The sequence below is a fragment of the Camellia sinensis genome, chromosome 1, assembly GCF_055761805.1.
Source record: "Camellia sinensis isolate YWXY chromosome 1, ASM5576180v1, whole genome shotgun sequence".
In the NCBI taxonomy this organism is placed as follows: Eukaryota; Viridiplantae; Streptophyta; class Magnoliopsida; order Ericales; family Theaceae; genus Camellia; species Camellia sinensis.
In genome coordinates this window covers 119,050,896-119,074,632 of record NC_138961.1, presented here as the reverse complement: position 1 = coordinate 119,074,632, position 23,737 = coordinate 119,050,896, and the positions used below count along the sequence as shown (strand labels likewise).

The following is a 23,737-nucleotide window of genomic DNA, read 5'->3' as shown; positions in this document are numbered from 1 at the left end:
CCATAATATAGATATAATATCCCCTCTCAAACTCAAATAAGTTTGAAGATAGAAACTTATTTGAGATTGAAGCAGATGGAAAGATAGGGTGCATCAAAAAATATATATATAACAGAGATATTTGGGAAATGAATAAATCAGCGGACAAAGAAAGAGATCACCACGAAGCGATACTAACAAGAAAATATGATAGCAGAATAGGTTGAGATCTGGCGGGCAGCCAAGGTAAGGCTGTCTCCCGCTAGTAAGACGAAGAACACCAAGAGCTTAACTTATAGCTCTGATACCATGTTAGAATAATAGAGAGAGAGAGAGGAAATAATATGTATTGTATTCAATGAATTGATCCTATACAATAGAAGGCTTGTATATATAGGTTGAGAAAGAGTATCCTATAAAAAATCTAACTATGGCAATACAAATATATCTAGGAATATATACCACATATATATTAACAACCTCCAAACCCAATTTTTTAATTCAAAGTACACTGAATCCTCCACTCTCCTCCCCCCTCCCCCCCTCCAAGCACAAAGGTGCTTTTGCATCATTGTGTTAAAATTTTCTTATTTCGCAATAGTTTCGTTGTTTTTTCAAACAACTTAATATTTGTTCTAAGTGTAGTTGTGAGTTTGTTTGTTTGTTTGTTTGTTTGTTTTTGTTTTTTTTTTTTTGGAGAGGAGGCAATTATAAATCAATTTCGACATTCAAGGGCAAAGTCATCATACCACAAGAAGTAAAAATTGAATTTGGTTCAAACCAATTTTGAGTGTGAATGGATCTCTTACATGAGTTAATGAGTCCTAATATATCATCATTTGATATTCGTTCTGGTGTTTACTTCTATCTCATTATAGATAATGTCATTTTATTTGTTTCTTATGTTGTTGATCAAAAAAAAAAAAACAAAAGAAGTGCATATCATGTGTATCACAAGTGGGCAAACCTTATGGCGGTGTAACTGATTTTTGTTTTAGTTTGAACTATATTTTATGATTTTTCCTTTTCTCTTCAACTTTGATGCCCTAGTTCTTCTTTCCTGGTGGTTGAAAGTTGGGGAGAGATGCATATTTGCATATCCATGCAACTTTTCACATTGTGGACTGTCAAGGATGCTCTATGAACTGAAGCTTTTACCCTATCAATTTTGAGAAATTGATTGTTCCCAATTAGCCTTGAGTTACTAATTTCCACCACCAATTTTACAATGTTCTTCTGAAATTACTTCCTTAAATGGAAACTCCCAATCATGTAGTAAATGCATCTACCTTTTTCTAGAGACTAGCATTGATGCCCTTGTACTAATTTTCAGGACATTTTACATTGATTTGGCCCTAAATTTCATTTATATTTATTTTATTTTATTTTCTAAATAGAAAATTGTGATACTGATATATTTTTTGCTTAATACCAAGGTATTAATGTCTGTTGTTTGAGTTATTGTAGCTAATTTGGAATAGTAGACCAAGTAAACCAAATAGTTTCACCATGAATTTGTCTGTCAAAGCTGGAAAGTTATCTTACATATCATATGAGTTGCATTGCTAGTACAAAAGTTCGTATATGTCACTAAATGTAATGGAATGGAAAAACTAGATTTTTAAAGCTATAAGAGAAATCAAACATATCTTGTTGCCTCCTTCCAGAAGGGAATTCAAAGACATATATGTTGTTTTTGAACTCATGGAATCTGATTTGCACCAGGTTATTAAAGCAAATGATGATTTGACGCCAGAACATATCAGTTTTTTCTTTATTAGCTTCTTCGAGGTTTGAAGTACATACACACAGATCATACGTTGCTACTATCTCATTGTAGACACCCCATTTTTGACCGACCTTAAGACTCAGACGTCACCGATTGAGCGCTCAGTGATGATGCATATTGTGCTCGTTCTGAGGTTTCAGAGTCTCGGTTGCGAGCCTTGCCTCCAGACTTCGAGGCTCTTTTGTGCTTTGTCTCAGTTTGTGAACCAGGTCTTATTTTCTCTATTTTCTCTTCCTGAAGAGAGGGAGAGGTCTCGTAGACCATCTCTCAGTGGCCGTAGGCTACGTTTCGTGGTCGTAGGCCATTTTTCTCGTTTGGAGACCAGTTTCTGGTTTTCGGAGCCATCAGCCGTGAGCCTCGATTCGGGACCGCATAACAACCTCCGTTTGCTCTGGTTTTTGGCACACACCTTGTTGCCTCTCTTTTGAGGGACACTGTGGCCTGAGAGGTTACCTTCGTGGTCGCGCGCCCCCTCCGGTTCCTAACAGCCTGTTTTTAGGGCCCCGGGCCACGTGTTTTGGCCCCCGAACCCTTGTTTTGCATCGGTTAGGGTTCATTTTTGGTATGAACCCTATTTTCTTTATTTGGAAGGTGGTACTATAGTGGAAGACCAGCAATTCTTTTGGAGACCATTTTCTCTCTCCTCCAGCCGGTTTTCTTGATAGAAAGCTGGTTTTCCTCACTTTTGGGCCATAATTTCTGGTCTCCCATACCACCATTGTGTTGTATTCATCTGGAAGGCCACCAATATGGGTAGGCCGACCAGCTTTTCTTCCTGACCCTTTTGAACCTTGCTAGAAAGCTGGTTTTTCTCTCTCCTGGGTCACAATTTTTGGTCTCCCATCATATAGTTGTGTTGTACTCATTTGGGAGGCCACTTTTCTGGTATGGCCGACCAGCATTTCACATTGACCCTTTTGAACCCTGGTCGGTCGACCAGGATAAGTGGTCGGCCTACCTTCTGCTTTTTGGCCTTCCTGAGTGCAACACAACTGTGCCAGCTGTGAAGCATTTGACCCATCCTCCGAGATTTTGACCTTATTGTTGTCTTCTTAAGGAAGCTTTGGCCTTTTTTTCTTAGCTTCTAGGAGAAGCATGACCTTTTGTCAAGCTTCTTGAGGAAGCTTGACCCCTTTGGTCTAGCTTCCTCAAGAAGCTTGACCCTTTTGGTTAGCTTTTTTTAGAAGCGTGCACCCTTTACTTGAGGCTTCTCCAAGAAGCCTTGGCCTTTTGTCTTCTATAAGAGAGGGTCTCCTCTCCTTTTGAAAGGGTTGAAGAATTTGGTTAAGACACTTTGCATACAACTCTCCATATATCTCCATTCCAAGCTCTAAACTCCATTATTCTTGGCCATTTGCACACCAACCCTTAGCACAACACCTCCACCATCCATCCAAGCATCTTGGAACTGATTTGCAGAGGTTGAAGGCTCACCATCTTGGTCCAGAAGTTGCTAGAGGTCTTCTCTACAAGGGTAAGTCTCTATTTCTCCCATTTTGACATTGTTTTGCTTCATTCTCTAGCCTTATTTGCAAGCATTTTTGGATTTCGTCTTAAACTGAAAAGTGTCTTATTTTGAGCTCCTCTTGAAGTTTGATGAAGGACACTTTTCTGTTTAAGGTCATCTACCTCCTTGTATGATCCATCCCTCTTTGTAGGCTTATTTTGCTTCCTATCTTAGCCTTACTTGAAAGCATTTTTGAGATTTTTCATAACTGAAAAGAGTCTTATTTTGAGCCCCTCTTGAATTTTGATTGAGGACACTTTTCTATTTAAGGTCATCTACCCCCTTGTATGCTTGTTTGCATCTTGTTTTGAGCCTTGCATCTAGGCCTTTGTTTCATGCTTTGTTTGGCCTTCTAGCCACCGAAATCCAGTGAATTTTCAGTGGCTAGCACACTGTTTTGAGAGTCAAAATCAGAGGGGGTTGACCCCCTCTCTCCTTGTCTTGTTTGTTGGCCCTTTTGGCCTTCCAAAGGGGCCCCTACTTGCATGTTGTGAAGCCACATTTCAGGCCCTATTTGGTGAGTTTTAAGGTCTTCCTTGGCTTTGTCCAGAGCCCATTTTGCCATATGAAGTGTCTATTTTGCATGTGTAGAGCAATCCCATTCAAGGCCTTTCAAAGGGGCTTTCATTTGCATGCCTCCTAGACTAATTTCAGGGTCTTTTTGGTGGGTTTTAGGACCCTCATAACCTCTATCTAGAGGCCATTTTTCCATTTCATGTGTCCATCATACATGTGTTGAACAACCCTCTTATTGGTCTCTCAAAGGAGCACCTCATTCTAACATGCACTGACTGAGTTTTAGTGGTTATTTGGGCATATTTTAGCATGGCATACTTTCGTTTTTGGCTGGTTTGGTGAGCCCTCATGTGCTTCATATAGCTATAGTGTAAATCATGGTTCACTAGCTTTCTTTGCATGCTTTGTTGACCCTTGATTCTAGCACATTCTGGCCATGCCTTAAACTGATTTTGTACATATTTTGGACTGCCCTAGCTCTGTTTCTGGGTCTCATGGTCGAATGGTGTTTGTTTTGCATGCTTGTGGTTCAATACACTTGCTTAGCTTTGAGTTTCAGGGTCCATTACATGCATATACTGAGGTGTGTTCATGTTTTGGGCCCATTATACATCATATTTCAGAGCTTGTTTGAATGCCATATTGTCATGTTTTATACTCTTTAAATGCATTTGAGAGTCGGGCTTGTATGCCTCATTTACCGACCATTGAATGAGCTCCATTTCACTGCATTCCGAGCCATCATTTTAGGCCATTTCCCCACTGTTTCAGACCTGCCTGGGGTCTATTTGGGGTTGATTTTGCCATTAGTGCATTGTTTCGGGTACCTCTAGAGTAACGCACTTCACTAGTTTTGGTACTCGGGCCCCTAGCTTGCATTGTGTGCCATGTTTGCATGTTTCAGGACCATTTTATACCATGTTTCAGAGCTGGAATTTGTGTGTTTGTATGCCATATTGCATCCTTTTCCATGCTTTGGTAGAATGACATTCGATGCCTTAGGATCGATCCCTTGCATTGTACATGTTTGCATGTGTTTCGGTTGTCTCATTTCCATCATATGGCCACTGATGTGGGTGTGGCTGAGGTCCACTCATGTTGGTGTAAGTCCATCGTGCATCGTGTATGCCATTTTAGTCCATAGCATTGCGTATGCTAGGTTGCATGTTAGTGCATTGTGTATGCCATGTTACATCACGTGCATCATGTATGCCATTTTAGTCCATAGCATTGCGTATGGTAGGTTACATGTTAGTCGCATTGTGTATGCCATCTCATTTGCATTGTGTTTGGGATAGGAGTTAGCCCGAGCACAGGAAACGAGGAACGTTTTGTACTCTAAGTGACGGAACGTGTCTCAATTCCTGGTTGCCGACACTCCGGATTAACCATGATGGAGTCTAGGCCTTGTTGTGTTTATATATGCATTCATTTCACATCGAGTCGTGCAATTCGACTCCTCGGCCATCGTGCATCGAGATGCGTGATTGGTGGCACCAGGATCGAGGTGTGCATACATATGTGAAAATACTTTGCCATGCCCTTTTCTTGCTTTCTGTTGCAACAAATCAGAAATCAGCAACTTTCTAAAGCCTTGCATAGTATTCCGGGATTAATTGCAAACAGAGGCGAATTGGGGCATCGCAATGGATTTCTGCGCAAGGCAACTCGAGCATGCATCTTTCATCATTCGAAACAAAGCTGAGGCGGTCCATGAATTTGCATGCTAGTTTATTTGCTTTCCTAGTTAATTTTTTAATTAATTAGGGTTTTGTAATATTTAATCATTCATTCGGACTGTAATTATTTATTCAGACTCGGACCCTCCGAGGAGGGCAATTTTGTAATAAGTGTGTGTGTGTGTGTGTGTGTGTATGATGTATGTCTTCCAACCTCACGTCTTTTTCCATTTTATTTATCATCTTGTGATGGTTAGATTAGGGCATGTTTCAATTAGCATACTTAGGCTCGTATGTTTGCATTCATTCATCTGTCCTGCATGCACCGGGCTCAGCGCATCATACTAACTGCATTGTATTTCAATTCCGAGTTGAATACTTGTTAGTTGTAGCATTTCACATGCCATCTTTAGAATAGTTGAGCCTATTGTAGTTGCATTTTTGCATGTGTTGCATTAGGCATTCCAGTATAGTTAGGATTCATGCATGATTTCTAATCAGCTTCTGTTTTGGCTTGGAGTACTCGGTAAGTTTTATGTATTAGCATCCTTGCATGCGTGTGAGTGACTGCCATGATAGCATGATTACCATGAGGCTAACTGCTTATGTGACATATCTGCCTGAATACCTGTGGGTGAAGGTTGGATTATTTGAATTGGGATAATGCATTGACTGTGAGTTTTAAGCCCACTAGATAGTGGCAAAACCATCTTTTCTAAGCCCACCCGAGGGTGGCAAAATCTGCACTTTTAGCCTACTTGCGAGTAGCAAACCGCTTTCAAAAACAAACATGAAATGTTTTGTTCCAATTCAGGCGATCCGGTCTATACTTGTATGATGTGTGCATCACATAGTAAATCTAGGCTAACCGGAATAAGAGCACATAATGTTTTCAAAACTCGATATCATGGTTAGTAGAGGCCGATCCTTGATCGGGCGAGCGGGGGTGCTCATGAAGTGACCTTTCCTAATCGTACCCAAGTTCCCGAGCCGAGGCAACTTTGGTGATGACGGACACGTGGCCTTAGGCACGAGTCAGGGTTTCCTAAATTTCCCAAAATAAAATATTTAGGTGGCGACTCTATATCTGGCAAAGCAGTCAATGTTTGGCACTTCTTTAAAAAAAAATTCTGTTTTCAAAAATGATTTGCTGGATTTGGACTCTTTGATGATTCATCGGTCTTGCATTGCACTCTGCGAGATTAGATACAGGACCGTGACATTGAGTCCTAAACTGTAGTGAGCCCAAATGAACAAAACGGGATTCCCCTCCCGGGACGTTCAGGGACGTCTACAGTTTCTGGTGACTCTGCTGGGGAGGTTAGAGAACTTGACTTGAACTCATGATATCTTGTGTTGATTACACTTATGTGTTTCTTTACATTGCATGTGCATTAGTGCGCCTAGGACACCGTGTTTGCCGTATGCTATTCCTGAACGGTTTGTCGAAGGCTCGCTTCGAGAAGCGTGCCATAAGGCTGACCAGTTGCGGGCTTTGCCACGACGGGAACATAAACCTCGGTTTTACCAGGGCACCCTTTTTGACCTTCGACCTAGTGCATATTCGGAATCCATAGTGACCATTCCAAAGTTAGGACAGGTTGCTTACCCGATTATAGGTTGTTTGAAACCGCTGCGTGCGTAGTGAAACCCTAGCTCCTGACAAAATAGGACAGGGAAACCCTACCCCAACATAGGGGTGTTTTGGCTCTCACTTGCTTGTTATGTGCTTTTAAAGTGTGTCTCTACAGGAATGCATGTATCAGTTTGCAAGTTTGGGTATCTGGCCTGCGAGCACCAGATCAGTATTTTGGGAATCAGCTATCTGCGGGTTTGAAATTCAGTTTTGGAGGCAGTGATTTGGGGATAATGATCAGTGTTTGAGAACAGTATTTTCAGCTTATCGACTGTGTGTTGTGTATTTATTTAAAGCCGTTATGTTGTCCGTTTGTCTAGTTGTTTATTTCCTTATTATTGCTTTATTTATCTTTTTGCTAGGTAGTTTAGCACAATTGCCTCAGACCAAACAGATATTCCCCAAGCACTCTGGACAAGAGGTCGCCGACTCAATCGATCTGAGGATCCGGTCGACGGACAACCAGTGTTCCACTCTCTACCCCCGGTTATCAGACGGAGGCCGAGAAACACAGTGTATCCGAGCAGAGATTGCCAGATCAGTGGACTTTGAACAGTCAGGTCACGCTTCCGGAGGCTACTTCAGAGTTAGACCTATCGGTAGTTCAGATAGATCAAGGCAGTATGGCAGGAACGACAGGAGTTAAGGAAATGATGCGTCAGATGCAGGTGACCATGAGAGCCATGCAACAGGACACTATTCGTCGAGATGAATTTGGCAAACAACAGGCCGAGATCATGGCTCAGCAGGCAGAGTTAATTGCCAGGCTGCAACAACAAACCGGGGCATCTACTTCACACCAAGCTCCTCCACCACCAGGGGTTCAGACACTCGGGGAAACACCCAATGTCCAGGAAGGTACGGACATTTTGGTAGGGCCGGCTCCGCCCCCAATTTTACCCCAGCTATCTAAAACACCTACCAATCTACCGGACTCTCCCTTCGAGTTCGAGGTCGACCCTACCGTGTTGAAATTGAGCAAGCTTGAGAAGTTGTTCAAGAAATCCCAAGGGGTGAAGTCTATCTCGGACATTGAGGACGGGTACACCGACATGGCTGTGACGCTGCCAGATAGGTTCAAAATGCCACAAATCGACCGCTTTGACGAATCTGGGGATCCCATGGTGCATCTCCGGTTGTTCTTAGATGTACTACAGCCGATGGGCCTCACCAGACTGCAGAAGCTTTCATTATTCGGCCGGACCCTGTCGGGTGTACCCGCTATCTGGTACACAAAATTAGAAGACGATGTTAAGCGAAGCTGGGATGAGATGGTCGAGGCTTTCATTGCACAGTACTCCTATAATACACAAATCGAGATTATAACCCGTGATCTTGAGACAACAAGGAAGAAGCCTAAGGAAAGCTTTTCGGAGTTCGTAGCCAGGTGGAGGGCGAAGGCCTCAATGATGACCCTAAGGCCTACCGATAAAGATCAAATCCGGATGATTGTGCGCAATCTCCAGCCTAAGCTGATGCAGAAAATGATCGTGCTCCCCTTCCCTACCTTTTCAGATCTACACGAGATGGGAGTACAGATTGAGGATGCCTTGAAACAAGGCTTGATTGATAATGACAGAGAGCAACCCAGAAGAAACTTCAACCGCAACAACAATACAGGCACCAGCAATGCCGCAAATGCTAGAGCTTCAGAAGTAAGCATGGTGACCACCATTCCCCCTCCAAGACCCATGGTAGCTACACCTTTCTCCTGTGCGTCCGGAAGTAACACACAAACCACCAAATACCAACCTCGAGGCCAGAGGACCTTTACCCATTATATATGCCCCTGTCCAAGGCTCTGGGGCTATTAATCAGGAAAGGGCACTTAAAGCCCCTGGAGCCGAGGCCATTGCCAAATCCACTCCCTCCCTCTCATAACCCAGCAAAATACTGCGCATATCACCAACAACATGGTCACGACACTGACCAATGTTTTAGATTGCGTCACGAGATTCAGGATCTCGTTGATAAGCAGGTGATTGTGCCTCCCGAAAAACCTAATGTCACAATAAACCCTCTCCCGTCGCACAACCAAGTTCCACCCCCCAAACGTATCAACTTTATCCAGACTGTGGTCGTGTCTTACGATCCTAGCATATATATCACCCTATCTCACCTACCCAAGCCAGGGGTGCTCCTTCCTGACTGCACTGACTTGTGCATGCTGGACATCTCCGGAACCTAACCCGGACCAATGGTGGTGACTGTCAAAGACAGAATATGGGAGATTTCAGGGCAGAATGGGATTGTTGAGTCAGAATTCAAGGAATCTGGGAGTTTTGCTGAGGAGGTATACAGTCCGAGTGACTACATTCTATCAGTAGGCCAGGTTGGGCCAAATGTGGAATTACCGGCAGGGGCAAAGCTTTGTGTGATACAGGGGGATGAATCTTGTCAGAGGATAGATGACTTGGCAGTTGTGAAAGGGGACTTCGCTAACCTCTAATTTTTCAATGAACAAGATCTAGAGAGCATGATAGTCAACTAGTTAGATTTTGAGGAGTCAGCAGAGGTAACCGGGTAGCTAGATGACCCACCAGATGTTGTCGACGAAACTCAGTTGGAACAGGGCCCGGCAGAGGCAAGAACATCAGTTGTGGCCGGAAGGGCCAGAAATCAGAATGCATCGCCGGAGAGCGCCGGTGCTAAGAATTTTGCTCAGGATCTGGGCATTTTGAATACAGGAATTATAGAGCAACTAGCTGTACTGAAGCAGTTGGAACAAAAAGGAGTCGAAGAGTTTGAGAGAATCAGAAAAGCCAAGGCCCCTGAGGGAACTGAAAATGCTGTGTGCATGAGGATAGAGAATGCTGCGAGCATGTGGACGGAAAGTACTACGAGTATAATTGTACCGGAGCCAGACAGGTGTCTATTGGTTGCCGATGGAATGTGGTGGGAGGACGATGATCTATGTCTTGCCCACACGGATAAGGATTGGGGAAGCAACCAGCCAGACAATACCTGGTACATTAGCGAAGTCGATCATATGATTAGAAGCAGGCAGTATTTCAAGACCCCACATCTAGACAGCCAGAGGCGTCTGGGAAGGATAAGGAGGCCGAGAAACAGAAAGAGAAACAACTCGAAGAAGAGGCTGTACTGAAACAGTTGAAAAAGATACAAGCAGACATCTCCATCTAGGGACTTCTTATGGCATCGCGAGTGCATCGACAAGCTATCTTATCGGCCATGGACAAGGCCAAGCTCTCAATAGACACCACGCCCGAACAGCTGGTGGGCTTAGTTTTTTTGGCAGGGGCTACCCCGATGTTGACTTTCTCCGACAAAGAATTGCCACCTGAGGGTGCGAACCATAACAAGCCACTCTACATTTCTGTGGAGTGCAGAAATAAATGGATACCCGTGGTGCTTGTCGACACAGGGTCCGTCTTCAATGTGTGCCTGGCAAGGACTGTATATGCAATCGGTTTGAAGACCACAGACTTTGTGCCGATAGCCCAGGTGATTCAAGCATATGATAACACAAGCAGAGAAGTAATGGGGACTGTGAAAATTCAGACCAAGGTTGGGCCGGGACAGCATGAGATAGACTTTTACGTCTTAGAAGTTCCTGCGACCTTCAATCTACTTTTGGAGCGGTCGTGGTTGCACCTGGTAAAGATAGTTTCGTCCACCTTACATCAGATGGTGAAATACCCCCATAGGAAGGGAGTAGCCATTGTTTTTGGGAATTCATCGATCCATCCACCGCCAGAGGTGTCTACACCGGTCCTGGAAATTGAGCACGGCATGGAGGATATGTTCTTATTCGGTTTCACTCTGGCTGAGGCCCGGGTCGTGCAGAACATTTTGGCTATTAATGAGGGGGTGTATGTCAGTGCTCAATCAGTATACCTCATGAACAAGCTTCAACACATCCCCGTGATGGGATTGGGAAAGAGCGGCCGGAAGGGCGTTGCAGCGTTGGCCGAAGTGCCACACAACCCATACACCTTTGGCTTGGGTTATCTGCCCACCAAAGAGGATTGGATAAGGAAAGGTAAGGAGATAGCTGGGAGAGCCAGAGCAAAAAAGGCAAGGAAGCCATATGAGTTAATGCACCAGCCCATCCAGGGTACCCTAAACAGACGCTTTGTCCGGAAGGGGGAGGACTTTCCATTTTGTGGCTTCCTGGAACCATGGTTGAACGCGGAGAGGAAGTACCTGCAGTTATCCGTGGATGACGTTGCCGAAGAGCAGACAAACCCATTAGCTGAGGCTGAGCAGAGCAAGAAAGTGGAGTCTGAGGATGCCGAAAGTGAAATGGGGGTAGCGCTGGCGTGTCTACTTTCAGATCCTCCGATCAAACAGAAGTGCCTGGGGGATAACTTCTTGGTATGCGTGATCGGGAATGAAACGGCTACGAGCCTATCAGCAAACATTTTGGATACATTTATCGCGCTCTCTCTCATTTGACAGTATGAAGAGGGATTTTTGTCAAGCAGCACCGAGTCAGGTAGTGAGCCGAAATCGGATTCCACCAAGTCTGTTGAGTCGGAATCAGGTTCCAGCTCGACTGAGTCTGAGTCCGGTATTCCTAGGGGTGATAACCCGGATACCATAGTCCTGTCCAGTTCGTCTTTTTCTTTCTCTTTTGAGTCTATTGTAACCGAAGAATCAGACAATTTGGATGTGCTTAATGAGAATGATGTGGCTGTGATTTCTGAGTACTTTTTTGTGTCCTTGATTTATTGCATTAACTTAGACTTTCAAAATTTTGATGAAAACAATGAGGAAGAAATTCCTCCGGTTTTGCAACGCTTAATTGAACAAGAGCAGAAAAGATTTGTCAAACCCTTAATGGATGAAATCACTACTGTGAATATTGGTACTGAGGAGGACCCGCGGCTGGTCCAGATCGGGTCCACGTTGTCTTCAGAGGAACGCGAGCGCTTAGTCGCTTTATTAAAAGATTTCAAAGATGTTTTCGCGTGATCCTATGAAGACATGCCTGGAATCGATCTTGAGATTGTACAACACCGGATCCCTCTTGACCCCGAGGCCCGACCTGTTAAACAGAAATTCAGGAGGATCCGCCCGGACTGGGCTCTCAAGATTAAGGAAGAGGTCACCAAGCAAATTGACGCAGGCTTCCTGCTGGTATCCGAATACCCAACTTGGTTGGCCAACATCGTCCCGGTACCAAAGAAGGATGGTAGGATCCGGGTATGCGTGGATTTCAGGGACTTGAATAGAGCTAGTCCAAAGGACGACTTCCCCTTGCCACATATCGATGAGTTAGTGGACTTCACAGCGTAGCATGCTTTGCTTTCGTTCATGGATGGTTTTTCGGGCTACAACCAGATAGTGATGGCACCTGAAGACCGAGAAAAGACTACATTCACCACCCCTTGGGGGACATACTGCTACAGAGTGATGCCGTTTGGGTTAAAGAACGACGGAGCTACATATCAACGGGCCGCGACCACGATATCGCATGACATGATCCACAAAGAGGTTGAGGTGTATGTGGACGACATGATTGTCAAGTCCAAGGAAAGAGAGGGCCACTACACTGCCTTGCAAAAGTTCTTTCAAAGGATCAGAGAATTCCGATTGCGGCTAAATCCTCAGAAGTGTACGTTTGGTGCTACAGCAGGGAAAATGCTGGGGTTTCTGATTACACAGAGAGGTATCGAAGTCGACCCTTCCAAAATCAAGGCCATCCTAGAAATGCCACCACCAAGGACTGAAAAGGAGGTGCGAGGCTTTCTAGGTAAAGTGCAATTCATAAGACAGTTTATCTCAAAATTAACCTTGACTTGTGAACCACTTTTTGGCCTCCTGAAGAAAGGAAAGAAAGTCCAATGGGATGGCCGATGCCAAGCTACTTTTGAACAGATCAAGGAATACTTACAGAACCCACCTGTGCTGTCACCACCTAAGCCAGGGAAGCCGTTAATTTTGTATCTTTTAGTAACTGAGACTACAATGGGCTGCATGCTCGCGCAAGAATCTGAAGACAAAGTGGAGAGAGCCATCTACTATCTGAGCAAGAAGGTGCTAGAGTATGAGACTCGTTACACATCGTTGGAAAAGGCTTGCTTAGCCATGGTATGGGCTACTAGGAGGCTGCGGCACTACCTGTTAGCTCACTCCGTAATGTTGGTTTCACGACTAGATCCCATCAAATATCTCTTCGAGAAACCGGCACTTACGGGTAGGCTAGCTCATTGGTTGCTGTTGCTTTCCGAATTTGATCTGAATAATGTGACGCGCAAGTCAGTTAAGGGAAGAGCAGTATTAGAATTCTTAGCCGATCATCCAGTGGAAAGAGGTGAAGCAGTTGAGTACTTATTCCCAGATGAGGCCATTTTTCATATCGAAGATGAGTTTTGGACGATGTACTTTGACGGAGCGTCGAACCAGTATAAGTATGGGATAAGGGTGTTGCTGATAGCACCCGATAATTCCCGTAACCCTTTAGCATTTAAACTCCAATTCAAAGTCTCGAACAATGAATCAGAGTATGAAGCATGCATTGTTGGTTTAGAAGCAGCCCTGGAACTAGGGGCAAGACAGTTGGACGTCATTGGGGACTCGAACCTTGTTATATCCCAAGCTAAGGGGGATTGGAAGGTCAAAGAGGAAAAGATGATAATGTACCACCAAACCTTGGACCTGCTGATTCCTCGGTTTGAGAAGCTAAACTTCACTCATCTACTAAGAGAAAATAATAGGTTCGCAGATTCACTAGCAACTCTATCTTCTATGATAGACATCCCGTTTGGAGTCCGGATGCATCCAGTCATTATCGACCAGAAATTTGTGCCAGCGTACGAGTCGATTACTGCTATAGATGAGCTTCAAGATGAGAACCCCTGGTATTACGATATTTGGAATTTCTTAGAGAAGGAAGCATATCCACTAGGGGTAAATGCCAAGGATAAAAGGGCAAATCAGAAAAATGGCCGTTCAGTTCATCATCTGCGGAGCTAAATTGTATAAAAGAGGTCATCTGGGAATGCATAAGCTGTGCGTTAAGGTTGAAGAGTCAAAGCGCCTTATGGAGGCCATCTATGGAGGGGAATGCGATGTGCATATGAACGAGGTAATGCTAGCGCGGAAGATCCTCTGACGAGGTTATTATTGGTCGACCATGGAGGAGGATTGTATCGGCTTTGTTCGGCGATGCCACAAGTGTCAGATCCATGCAAACCGCATGAACATTCCGCCGTCGAAGCTGTACAATATGACTTCGCCATGGCCATTTTCGGTTTGGGGAATCGATATGATCGGGGCTGTTACTCCGAAGGGGTCGAATGGGCATGAGTTCATCCTAGTTGCGATAGATTATTTCACGAAGTGGGTTGAGGCCCAATCTTATGCGGTGTTAAAGGCGTCGCACGTTGCAAAGTTTATCAGAAACAACATCATCTGTCGTTATGGGGTCCCAAATGAGGTCATTTCAGATAATGGTTCCCACTTCAAGAAGGAAGTGATTGACTTGTTAGAGAAATACAACGTGGCTTTTCATAAGTCATCCACATACCGGCCGCAAACCAATGGAGCGGTTGAGGCCGCCAACAAGAATATCAAGCACATATTGCAGAAGATGGTGGAAACCTACCGGGATTGGCCAGATAAGCTGCTATTTGCTCTGTGGGGCTACCGGACTTCAATTAGAACTTCTACTGGAGCGACTCCGTATTCATTGGTTTATGGGATGGAGGGCGTTCTACCTATTGAAATCGAGGTTCCGTCTTTCCGAGTACTAGCTGAGTGTCAGATAGCCGAAGCAGATTGGCAGCAGAGCAAATTTGAGGAACTCATGCTCTTTGATGAAAGAAGACTGAAAGCACTGTACCATGTTCAAGGTTATTAGCGCAGAATTGCCCGGGCTTTCAACAAGAAGGTTAAGTCCAGGAATCTAAAAGAAGGAGATTTGGTGCTCAAGGACAACCGAGCTCCCATCCACGACCCTAGGGGCAAGTTCAGACCTAATTGGACTGGCCCTTACATCATCAAGTCTATCTGGTCAGGTGGAGCTGTGGTTCTGATGGACCTAGATGGCCTAGAGTTCTCACAGCCGATCAACATGGACAAGTTGAAGAAATATTACCCCTGAGAGGCTCGCTAGGCCGAAAACCCGAAAAGGGCGACCTAGGCAAAAGTTAGAGCACAGAAAATTTGAGATTACAAAAACTGAGCTCGCAAGGTTGAAAACCCGCAAAGGGCGGCCTTGGCAAAAGTTAGAGTGTAAAAGGAGAGTGAAAATACTCGAGTGAACCTGAGCCTGAACTACATAAGGCTTGATTCCCATCTTTGGAATACGTAGGCAACTTCATCCTGAAGTTCAGCCATAAACTTTTCCCCGATCAACTTTGTCCATTTGATCATCTCAGCCATCTTTGTCTATTCAGCATTCAAGAGTTCGGTTATGATCCCCGATGCAGTGCTTTTCAGACTAGGGGTAACTTTCCGTTGCTGTGCAGTGCCGCGGTACTATTCAGACTAGGGGCAACTTTCCAATTGCTAGGATCCGAGGTTGTGCATCTCAGTGACAGGTTTCAGGCGTGTCCAGTTCTGATCCATATCGAAAATGGTTTTGAAAAGTTTTAATAAAAGTTGACTCTGTTCAAAATTAATCTTTTTACAACTTAGACCATTTTTTGACCAAAGTGGAAAATTTTCAGTACCCACAACCTTCAATTTCATTGATTTCAATACAGAGTTCTCCTACTCTTGCATACAAATTGAAGTTGTTTTTTATTACATTCATAAAGAAAACTTGAAAGTACTAATAAAGCAATAAATCCGGGACATAGATAAGTCAGGTGTTCCTGCGTCCCCTCCCATAGCTGGTCGAAGCCTCTGATGCCAAAGTGGGCCCTTCTTGTGCCTCTTCATTGAGCTAATCCAAGCACTCATCAGACAAAGTGCAACTGAAAGTGGGAGCGAGGGCCAGAAGTTCTCTAGTCCTCCATGTTGTGGCATACTGGGCAAGCTGTGCGCCTCGGACTGGGAATGCAGCAAGGTACTCTATCCCCTCTGGCGGGCAAGTCTGATCATGTCCGAACTGGCGCCAGAACCGAAACGGAAAATAGAAGACACAGTGTGTCATGCCAATCAATTGAATCCCAAGTTGACGGGTCATGTTGTAACTCATTACCGGCAGGTTGAGCCAAGGGCAGCACCAAGCGATACGGTTTGCAGATAAACTGTACATCCAGTTGTACCACCACCCCCTCATCCAGGGCATCGACCAGGCGTTGTCGGAAAAAGTAGCCACGAGCTGAGTATGTTGGGCAAGACTCCACAATCTGTAACTTGTCCATCAACCACACCTGGGGAGAGATGAAAAATGAGAGAATAAAGAATAGAGAGATGTACGATGAGAGAAAAGAAATAAAAGGGTTTTGTGAGAAAAACCGAGCCTGAGGGTCGAGTGATGTGAGCTACACATATGTGAGATTGGGTGGGAAACATTACCTGCAATAGTAGTGGGCTCCCCGCAAGCCTAGCCGTCTCCCGACGGTGAAAAGCATCTAAGCCCATCAATGTCTGAGCCAATGTCATGGCGATGCAGCTCTTGCCCTCCTTCAAACCTTGGGCAACCTCGATCAATTGGACACTGAATCCACTGGAGCCCGGGGCAAGCAAGAAATGAGATAGCAAGCATAGGCAAAACGCGTGTCGCCGATAGCCCTGCCAATGATGGTTGCCGCGGTCACCAGCATCAGAAAACCAGTGAACCAAGCTTGGGATGTCCAGCTCCCCATCGTGAACCAATGATCGGGCATCATGCAAAGTGAGGCCATACATTCGTCCTAGGGCTTGGACATGGCCAAATCGGAGTTGAGGCAAGATCTCCTCATTGCGCTCGGATTCGATCAAAACTTGGAAATCTTCAAAAGTAGGACACATCTCTTGCCCGCTAAAGCTAAAGACGTGTGTTACCGGGTTCCAAAACCTTGCCGCGGCATGGAGAAAAGGAAGATGCAGCGGAGTACGGCCCAGCATGAATAGTGCATTCAAGCCGAAGCTCTAGAAGTTTAACTTTTCCGAGCCATCAAGAGAAACAATCCAAGCTGTGAGATTTTGGATGAGGAACGCCTCCATTTTGATGCAAAACTGAGATGAAATGAATAAACCACGAAGCTAGGACTTTTAAAGAGGATAAGGCACTGTTCGGGGGACACGTGTCAACAATTTGGTGGTTACCAAGCTAGGTGGTCGGCCGACCACCTTTTCTGGTAGACTGACTACCCCTTTGGTTTCTAATGAAAAAAGCTGGTCGGCCAGCTCCCTCTGATGGTCGTCCATGAAGAGAAGTGGGGCTTTGGTCTTGCCCTAGCCTCTAGAAGAAGGTTCCTAGCATTTCCATGCATCGGGAGTGTTGAAGGTGCGAGTTTTCCTCTGTTTCGGATGCGTTCCGTCACTCCGATCGTCCGAAATGCATTTTGTTTATCGAGTTATTGTTGAGTCTTGCTTATCAAGTTGTTGTTTTGCTTATCAAGTTGTTGTTTTGTTTATCGAGTTGTTTTATTTATCGAGTCTTGTTTATCGAGTCATCGAGTTTCGTGTATCGAGTTGCTACTCTCTGTTTAATCAACATTGTTGTGTCTTGCTTATTGAGTTGTAAACTTGCTAAGGTTTTGTTGTTTCTTAGTAAGTTAAGTTGTTTAGTTTGTTCTGTCGGTTCACTACCTGACTTGGCAATTTTCAGTGCACAATTCCATTCAATCTCATTTTCATGCAAAATAATGCGATACAATGCTAAGAACATAAAATGCAACACTTTTTCAAAAAGCTGTTCATTCCATCATGCTTCCTTTGTTACAACTTTTTACAACAAGGGTACAAGTTTTACAGAAAATAAAACTGCCTAAAAGTGTACAATATGCTACAACTACTAGTAAAAAGGCAAATAAAGCAGGAACAACTATCAAGCACAGGAGTAAGAGGCCCTCTTCGTCCTCTTCTGCGGAACAACCTCTGCACCATCATCATCATCGAAATCGGAGTCGTCGCCCTCGGAATCCTCCTCGGCATCATCTCTACTACTGGAACCGGAACCAGAGTCATCCTTTCTGTCAGCGGATGTCTTTGACTGGGGATGTGCAAACTCCTCCTCCTCGCTGAACTCTTCCTCTATGATAGGTGCTTTGCGTCCGCCTTGGCCGCAAGTCGAACCCCCTCTCCCAGCTCTCCGAGAAGGCCTGGATAGCCCGGCCTGTGCCCAGTATGTAGCGGAGGCATCTGAAAAGAAAGAGCGCAATTTGAATACATCAGCCAAAGTATGTATATCAAATGTAGATGCAAGAAAGCTACAAAGAGTGGGTATATGCAGATACAGTACATGAATGTGGTGTGTGTCGGATGTGCTCTACACATACAGTCAATCAATGCAGTGAAATATTCAAGTTCAGCATGTCATCAGAAGTATGATAAATGCAAGAAAACTAAAGAGTACAGGGACACCGACGATGGACAACTGCGTCTCTCTCCGCAGGACCATGCCCTCGAGTGAGGCTACTAAACCGAGTAACCCCTCCGTATACTCCCTGGTAGGCTGCAGATACAAGCTCAAGTCATCAATGAGTACATGAATGCCTAAGTACCTGAGTGGTAAACAAAAAGCAGTGGAACATACCGGTGGTGAGTCAGGATCACTGACGTATCGGTGATCGAGCATAGGGGGCTCTATCAGAATCGGGTATGAAGTCCCGTATCACCATCCTGTCAACTCAGTCGGGATATCTGGCCATCTGGCCTGATGATACGTCGAGGGAATCAGGGGAACCAGTCCAGTCCCACCTCTAGATGTACCAGCCCTGCTAGTAGAAGGGATATCTACAGCCCGAGCTCGACTCGATAATGGCATGCCAGCAGACCTCCTCGTAGGAGTACAGACACCTGTCAATGGAGGCATCAAGTATGTATGACGGTAGGTCACGTACTCCCCCTCCTCCAAATGCAGAAGTACATCTGTGCCCAGCATAGCCGACTCAACATCCTGGGAAGTGAGCCCCTCAGTAGACCGCATATCGATTGGAGGTGCTGCGGGGACACTCTGCTCGGGGTAGCCCATAGTCTGACGCATGAAGCGGTCCCCCAGAAACCAGGCCCTACCAACGGGCCCCTCAAATAAGATCTTGTACCGGGAAGCGGCCCACCCCCTAGCAAGCTGAAATCGGGTATTTCCACCCAAGGGCGCCCAGGGCTGCCATGTAATCTGCAGATAACCAATGCATGAGCCGATTAGAAATCATAAATGTGCAAGATGAATCAAAAATGAAAACATGGAGAACTGAGAGTTCTGAATTACCTCGGTCGTCCGCACTGTGTCAAAATACTGCCGCAGGTAGGGCAAAGTCTCTCGGGCCCTCGGCCTATACTGGCCCTCGAATACAAGCGAGTAAGAGATCGTGAGAGGCACCGCCACCTCGAGCTCCAGGGCCAACATCGGAAAGTACGCGAAAATCCACAGCTGTGGAAAACAGGGCAATAGCCATTAGAATACAGAATGTTGAGTGCAGAATGTGAATGCAGAATGTACAGAGAATGCGAAATGCTGAAAGCGGAATGCAAAGTACAGAATGTAAAGTGTGCCGTGTGTGCAGTGTACAGATAATGAAAAGCAAAAATGTAAATCATGAGGGCAGAAAAGTACCTCCCAGGCTCTCCAATAATCGCCGACTATGTTCCCCCGTCCGCGGGAGGTCGCACTCATGTAGCAATAGAAGGTAGCCAAGCCGGCGCCACCCCAGTCATACCGACTGACCTGCGATAGGTCCACCAGAGCACTCAGCAGATAGAGTCCGATGGTGTTCCTCCTATCGGAGAACAAAGTGGTCCCGAGGAGGAACATCAAGAACCCTCGAGTGTACTGCGCTATCTCCTCGGGAGTCTCGGGCTCGGTCCCCCTGAAATGTGTGGAAAACCAAGTGTACCAGACCCTGCCCGATGATCTGTCAATCGGTGGGCGAGCTCCCAACAGATAAATCCAGGCAGCCTCTCACTCGCCCATGTCCTCGTCATAAGGGATCGACCAGCCTCCCACGTCAAGGCCTGTCAGCACAGCGAAGTCGAACGGGGTCATAGTCATGTCCCTGGTAGCGGAGAAATGAAAGGAGTTTGTGATGTCCCACCATCTCTCTACAAGGGTGCCCATCAACGTCCTGCTAGCAGGATAACGAGATATCTCCGTGCAGAAGGGTCCGAACCCTGCCTGGTCAACCCAATCACGAACGGCCTCCGGGAGCTCTGTGTACCACTCCCTCGCAACGATGGAGCCATATCCTCGTGTAACACTAGAAAACACCTGTATTCATAATCAACACATGTATTCAGCTTCAGAATGAAATGAATAAGCTGCGTGCAAATAAAATGTATGAGCTGTGTGCAAACCAAATCAGATACAATGCTGTGAGCTGTGTGTTCAACATGAAGTATATGAACTGTGTGTTCAGAATGGAAGTGTATGAGCTACGTGCAAACACAAGTGTGTGCTATGTGTTCACCTCAAATTTGGGCTACGTGTTCAAGAACTCAGAGTTTGGGCTGTGTGTTCAACTTTCATCAAGTGTGGGCTGTGTGTTCATTTAAAATCAGTGAGCTGTGTGTTCAGATTTTAAAATCAGTGGGCTGTGTGTTCATCTCAAAGTTTGAGCTGTGTGTTTAACGTCAAGCGTGTGAGCTGTGTGTTCAGATTTCAAAATCAGTGAGCTGTGTGTTCATCTCAAAGTTCGAGCTGTGTGTTCAACATCAAGTGTTTCGGGCTGCGTGTTCAGACTTCAGAAATAGTGGGTTGTGTGTTCATCTCAAAGTTCGAGTTGTGTGTTCAACATCAAGTGTGTGCTGTGTGTTCACAATCAACAATGGGCTGCGTGTTCAGAAATTCACAGTTTGGGTTGCGTGTTTAACTCTTACCAAGTGTGTGCTGCGTGTTCACAATCAACAATGGGCTGTGTGTTCAGAAATTCAACAGTTTGGGCTGCGTGTTTAACTCTCAACGAGTGTGTGCTGTGTGTTCACAATCAATATGTGGGCTGCGTGTTCAAAAATTCAAGTGATTATGCTGTGTGTTCAAGATGCAAACGGAATACTATGTGATAGACTAAGTGTTCAGAACAAGCTGTGTGCTAAAATGAGCAGATAAACATAGCGAAAGCATGAAATGCACAGAAAATGCATAATACATTGCGGAAAACGTAAAAGTGAAGTACATACCTCCCGTGCTTGATGAGAAAGGTGGGACTCCGGCTCCCGTAATAGAAGATCCATAGGTGCTCAATCATCAAAATCGGTAAAATGGTAGAAGACGGCCCGGGGAAGGATATGCTCCCGAGGGTGATACCTCTCGGGATCGAATGGCTGAACCCTCAGAGCCAAAGACATGATATCTGGCTCACCCCCTGCACCTGGAGGACCTCCGCCATGAGGGAAATGACCCACCATCTCAAGAAATTTGCAAAAAGGAGCAAAAATAAGCAAAATGAGCCAAAATTGGAAAAAGTCAACAAAAGTCAACTCTCGGGAAAAGGAAAAAAGTCAACAAAAGTCAAATCCCGAGAAAATGTTCCAAATATTGAGACAAACTTACCTCAAGTGGTGAAAATGGGGAAAGAAGCTCCAAAATCAAATTTTAATCGGTCCAAAGTGAAGAAAACTGAAAGATTTCGCGAAACAACTTTGCATGGGGCGTTGGAAAACGCATATAGAGCGCAAATCTGAGAGAGAAAATGGTCTAGGAAGGAAGGGGAGATGATTTCGGATTTGAGGTTATGAGCAAAAAGTGTTTGGCCGTGTGTATTTAAGGAAACAAGGGTGAAAGGACAAAACTGCCCCTGTTTTGGGCTAGGTGGTCGGCCGACCACCTTTTCTGGTAGACCGACCACTCTCTTCACCAAACTTGGTCGGTGGCCTCCAAACCTTGTCGGTGGTGTTCCCAAGATGGTCCCCAATGCCTCTTTGAGCTCTCTGCAAATTTTGGTAGTGATCGGAGTCCCCGGCACCCAAGAAAGTATGAGAAAAGTGCACTTTTCGTCGCGAAATCCCTCCGCGGGAACTTCAACTCCAACTTTCGATGCGTGTTTCATCGTTACTTGTCAAAAGCAAGATGTATCCTTTTTGAGTACGTTGTGACCCTTCCGGCAGGTAAACCGGAGGCTGCAATTGAGTCACCCTCGTCGAAACTTGCATTTCTTTGCCCGTTGTTTTGTGTCAAATGTGCATTCGAAGTTGTACTTATCCTGCATTGTTATGCACGTCACTTGCATTCTCATGCACACCACTTGCATTGTTGTGCACGTTTTATTGGTATTGCTATGCCTTCATGCTTAACTTGCGTTGTCACACACGTTTCTTCTTGCATTGCGATGCACTTTCTCATCGGCACCATGATCGTTTGCGTTCGATATAGCGTTGAACATATGTTGCTAACTATGTTGTGCTTGTTTAGTCTCTCTCTTTTGTAGGCACGATATTGTATGTATGGTTCATTTGAAGCTGGTGCAACCAGACGAGCCACACAGGTATTGTATCTTCTCCGTGTGAGACGTGGCGAGAATTGAATAATTCTCTGCATTCTTAAACTGCATGTAATGTAGTTGTTGCTTTGCATTCTTGCTTAAAACTGTTGCATCTATTGTGAATACTTGCTTCATTACAGCTTGCTGCTTTGCATGATCATGAGTTACGTCCGGCTTGGTGCATATCATTCTGCATTTTGCCCTTGCCTGCGGGCACATCTTTGGTTATCTCGCCTGTTTGTCTAAAGTCTTCGGCCTTGTCAAAAATGGGTCGTCTCTAGGCTTTGACATTCACTCCCGTCACTTATGACTTCCGAGTTCTGTCAAAGAGGGGCAACTGTAGACACCCCATTTTTGACCGACCTTAAGACTCAGACGTCACCGATTGAGCGTTTGGTGATGATGCATATTGTGCTCGTTCTGAGGTTTCAAAGTCTCGGCTGCGAGCCTTGCCTCTGGACTTCGGGGCTCTTTTGTGCTTTGCCTCGGTTTGCGAATCAGGTCCTGTTTCTCTCTTCCCAAAGGGAGGGAGAGGTCTCGTAGACCATCTCTCAGTGGCCGTAGGCTACGTTTCATGGTCGTAGGCCATTTTTCCCGTTTGGAGACCAGTTCCCGGTTTTCAGAGCCGTCAGTCGTGTGCCTCGGTTCGGGACCGCTTAACTACCTCCGTTTGCTCCGGTTTTTGGCACACACCTTGTTTCCTCTCTTTTGAGGGACACTATGGCTTGAGAGGTCACCTTCGTGGTCGCGCGCCCCCTCCGGTTCCTAACAACCTGTTTTCGAGGCCCCGGGCTGTGTGTTTTGGCCCCTGAACCCTCGTTTTGCATCGGTTAGGGTTCATTTTTGGTATGAACCCTATTTTCTTTGTTTGGAAGGTGGTACTATAGTGGGAGACTGGCAATTCTTTTGGAGACCATTTTCTCTCTCCTCAGCCGATTTTCTTGACAGAAAGCTAGTTTTCCTCACTTTTAGGTCATAAATTCTGGTCTCTCATACCACCATTGTGTTGTATTCATCTGGGAGGCCACCAATATGGGTAGACTGACCAGCTTCTCATCCTGACCCTTTTGAACCTCACTAGAAAGCTGGTTTTTCTCTCTCCTAAGCCACAATTTCTGGTCTCCCACCATACAGTTGTGTTGTACTCATTTG

The 23,737-nt window shown here is 45.3% G+C and overlaps 1 pseudogene; it reads left to right on the top strand.

The window, feature by feature from the left end:
* The first annotated feature begins 775 nt into the window (after window positions 1–775).
* LOC114321405 (mitogen-activated protein kinase 15-like) overlaps window positions 776–23,737 on the top strand; it is a 46,881-nt pseudogene continuing 23,919 nt past the window's right edge.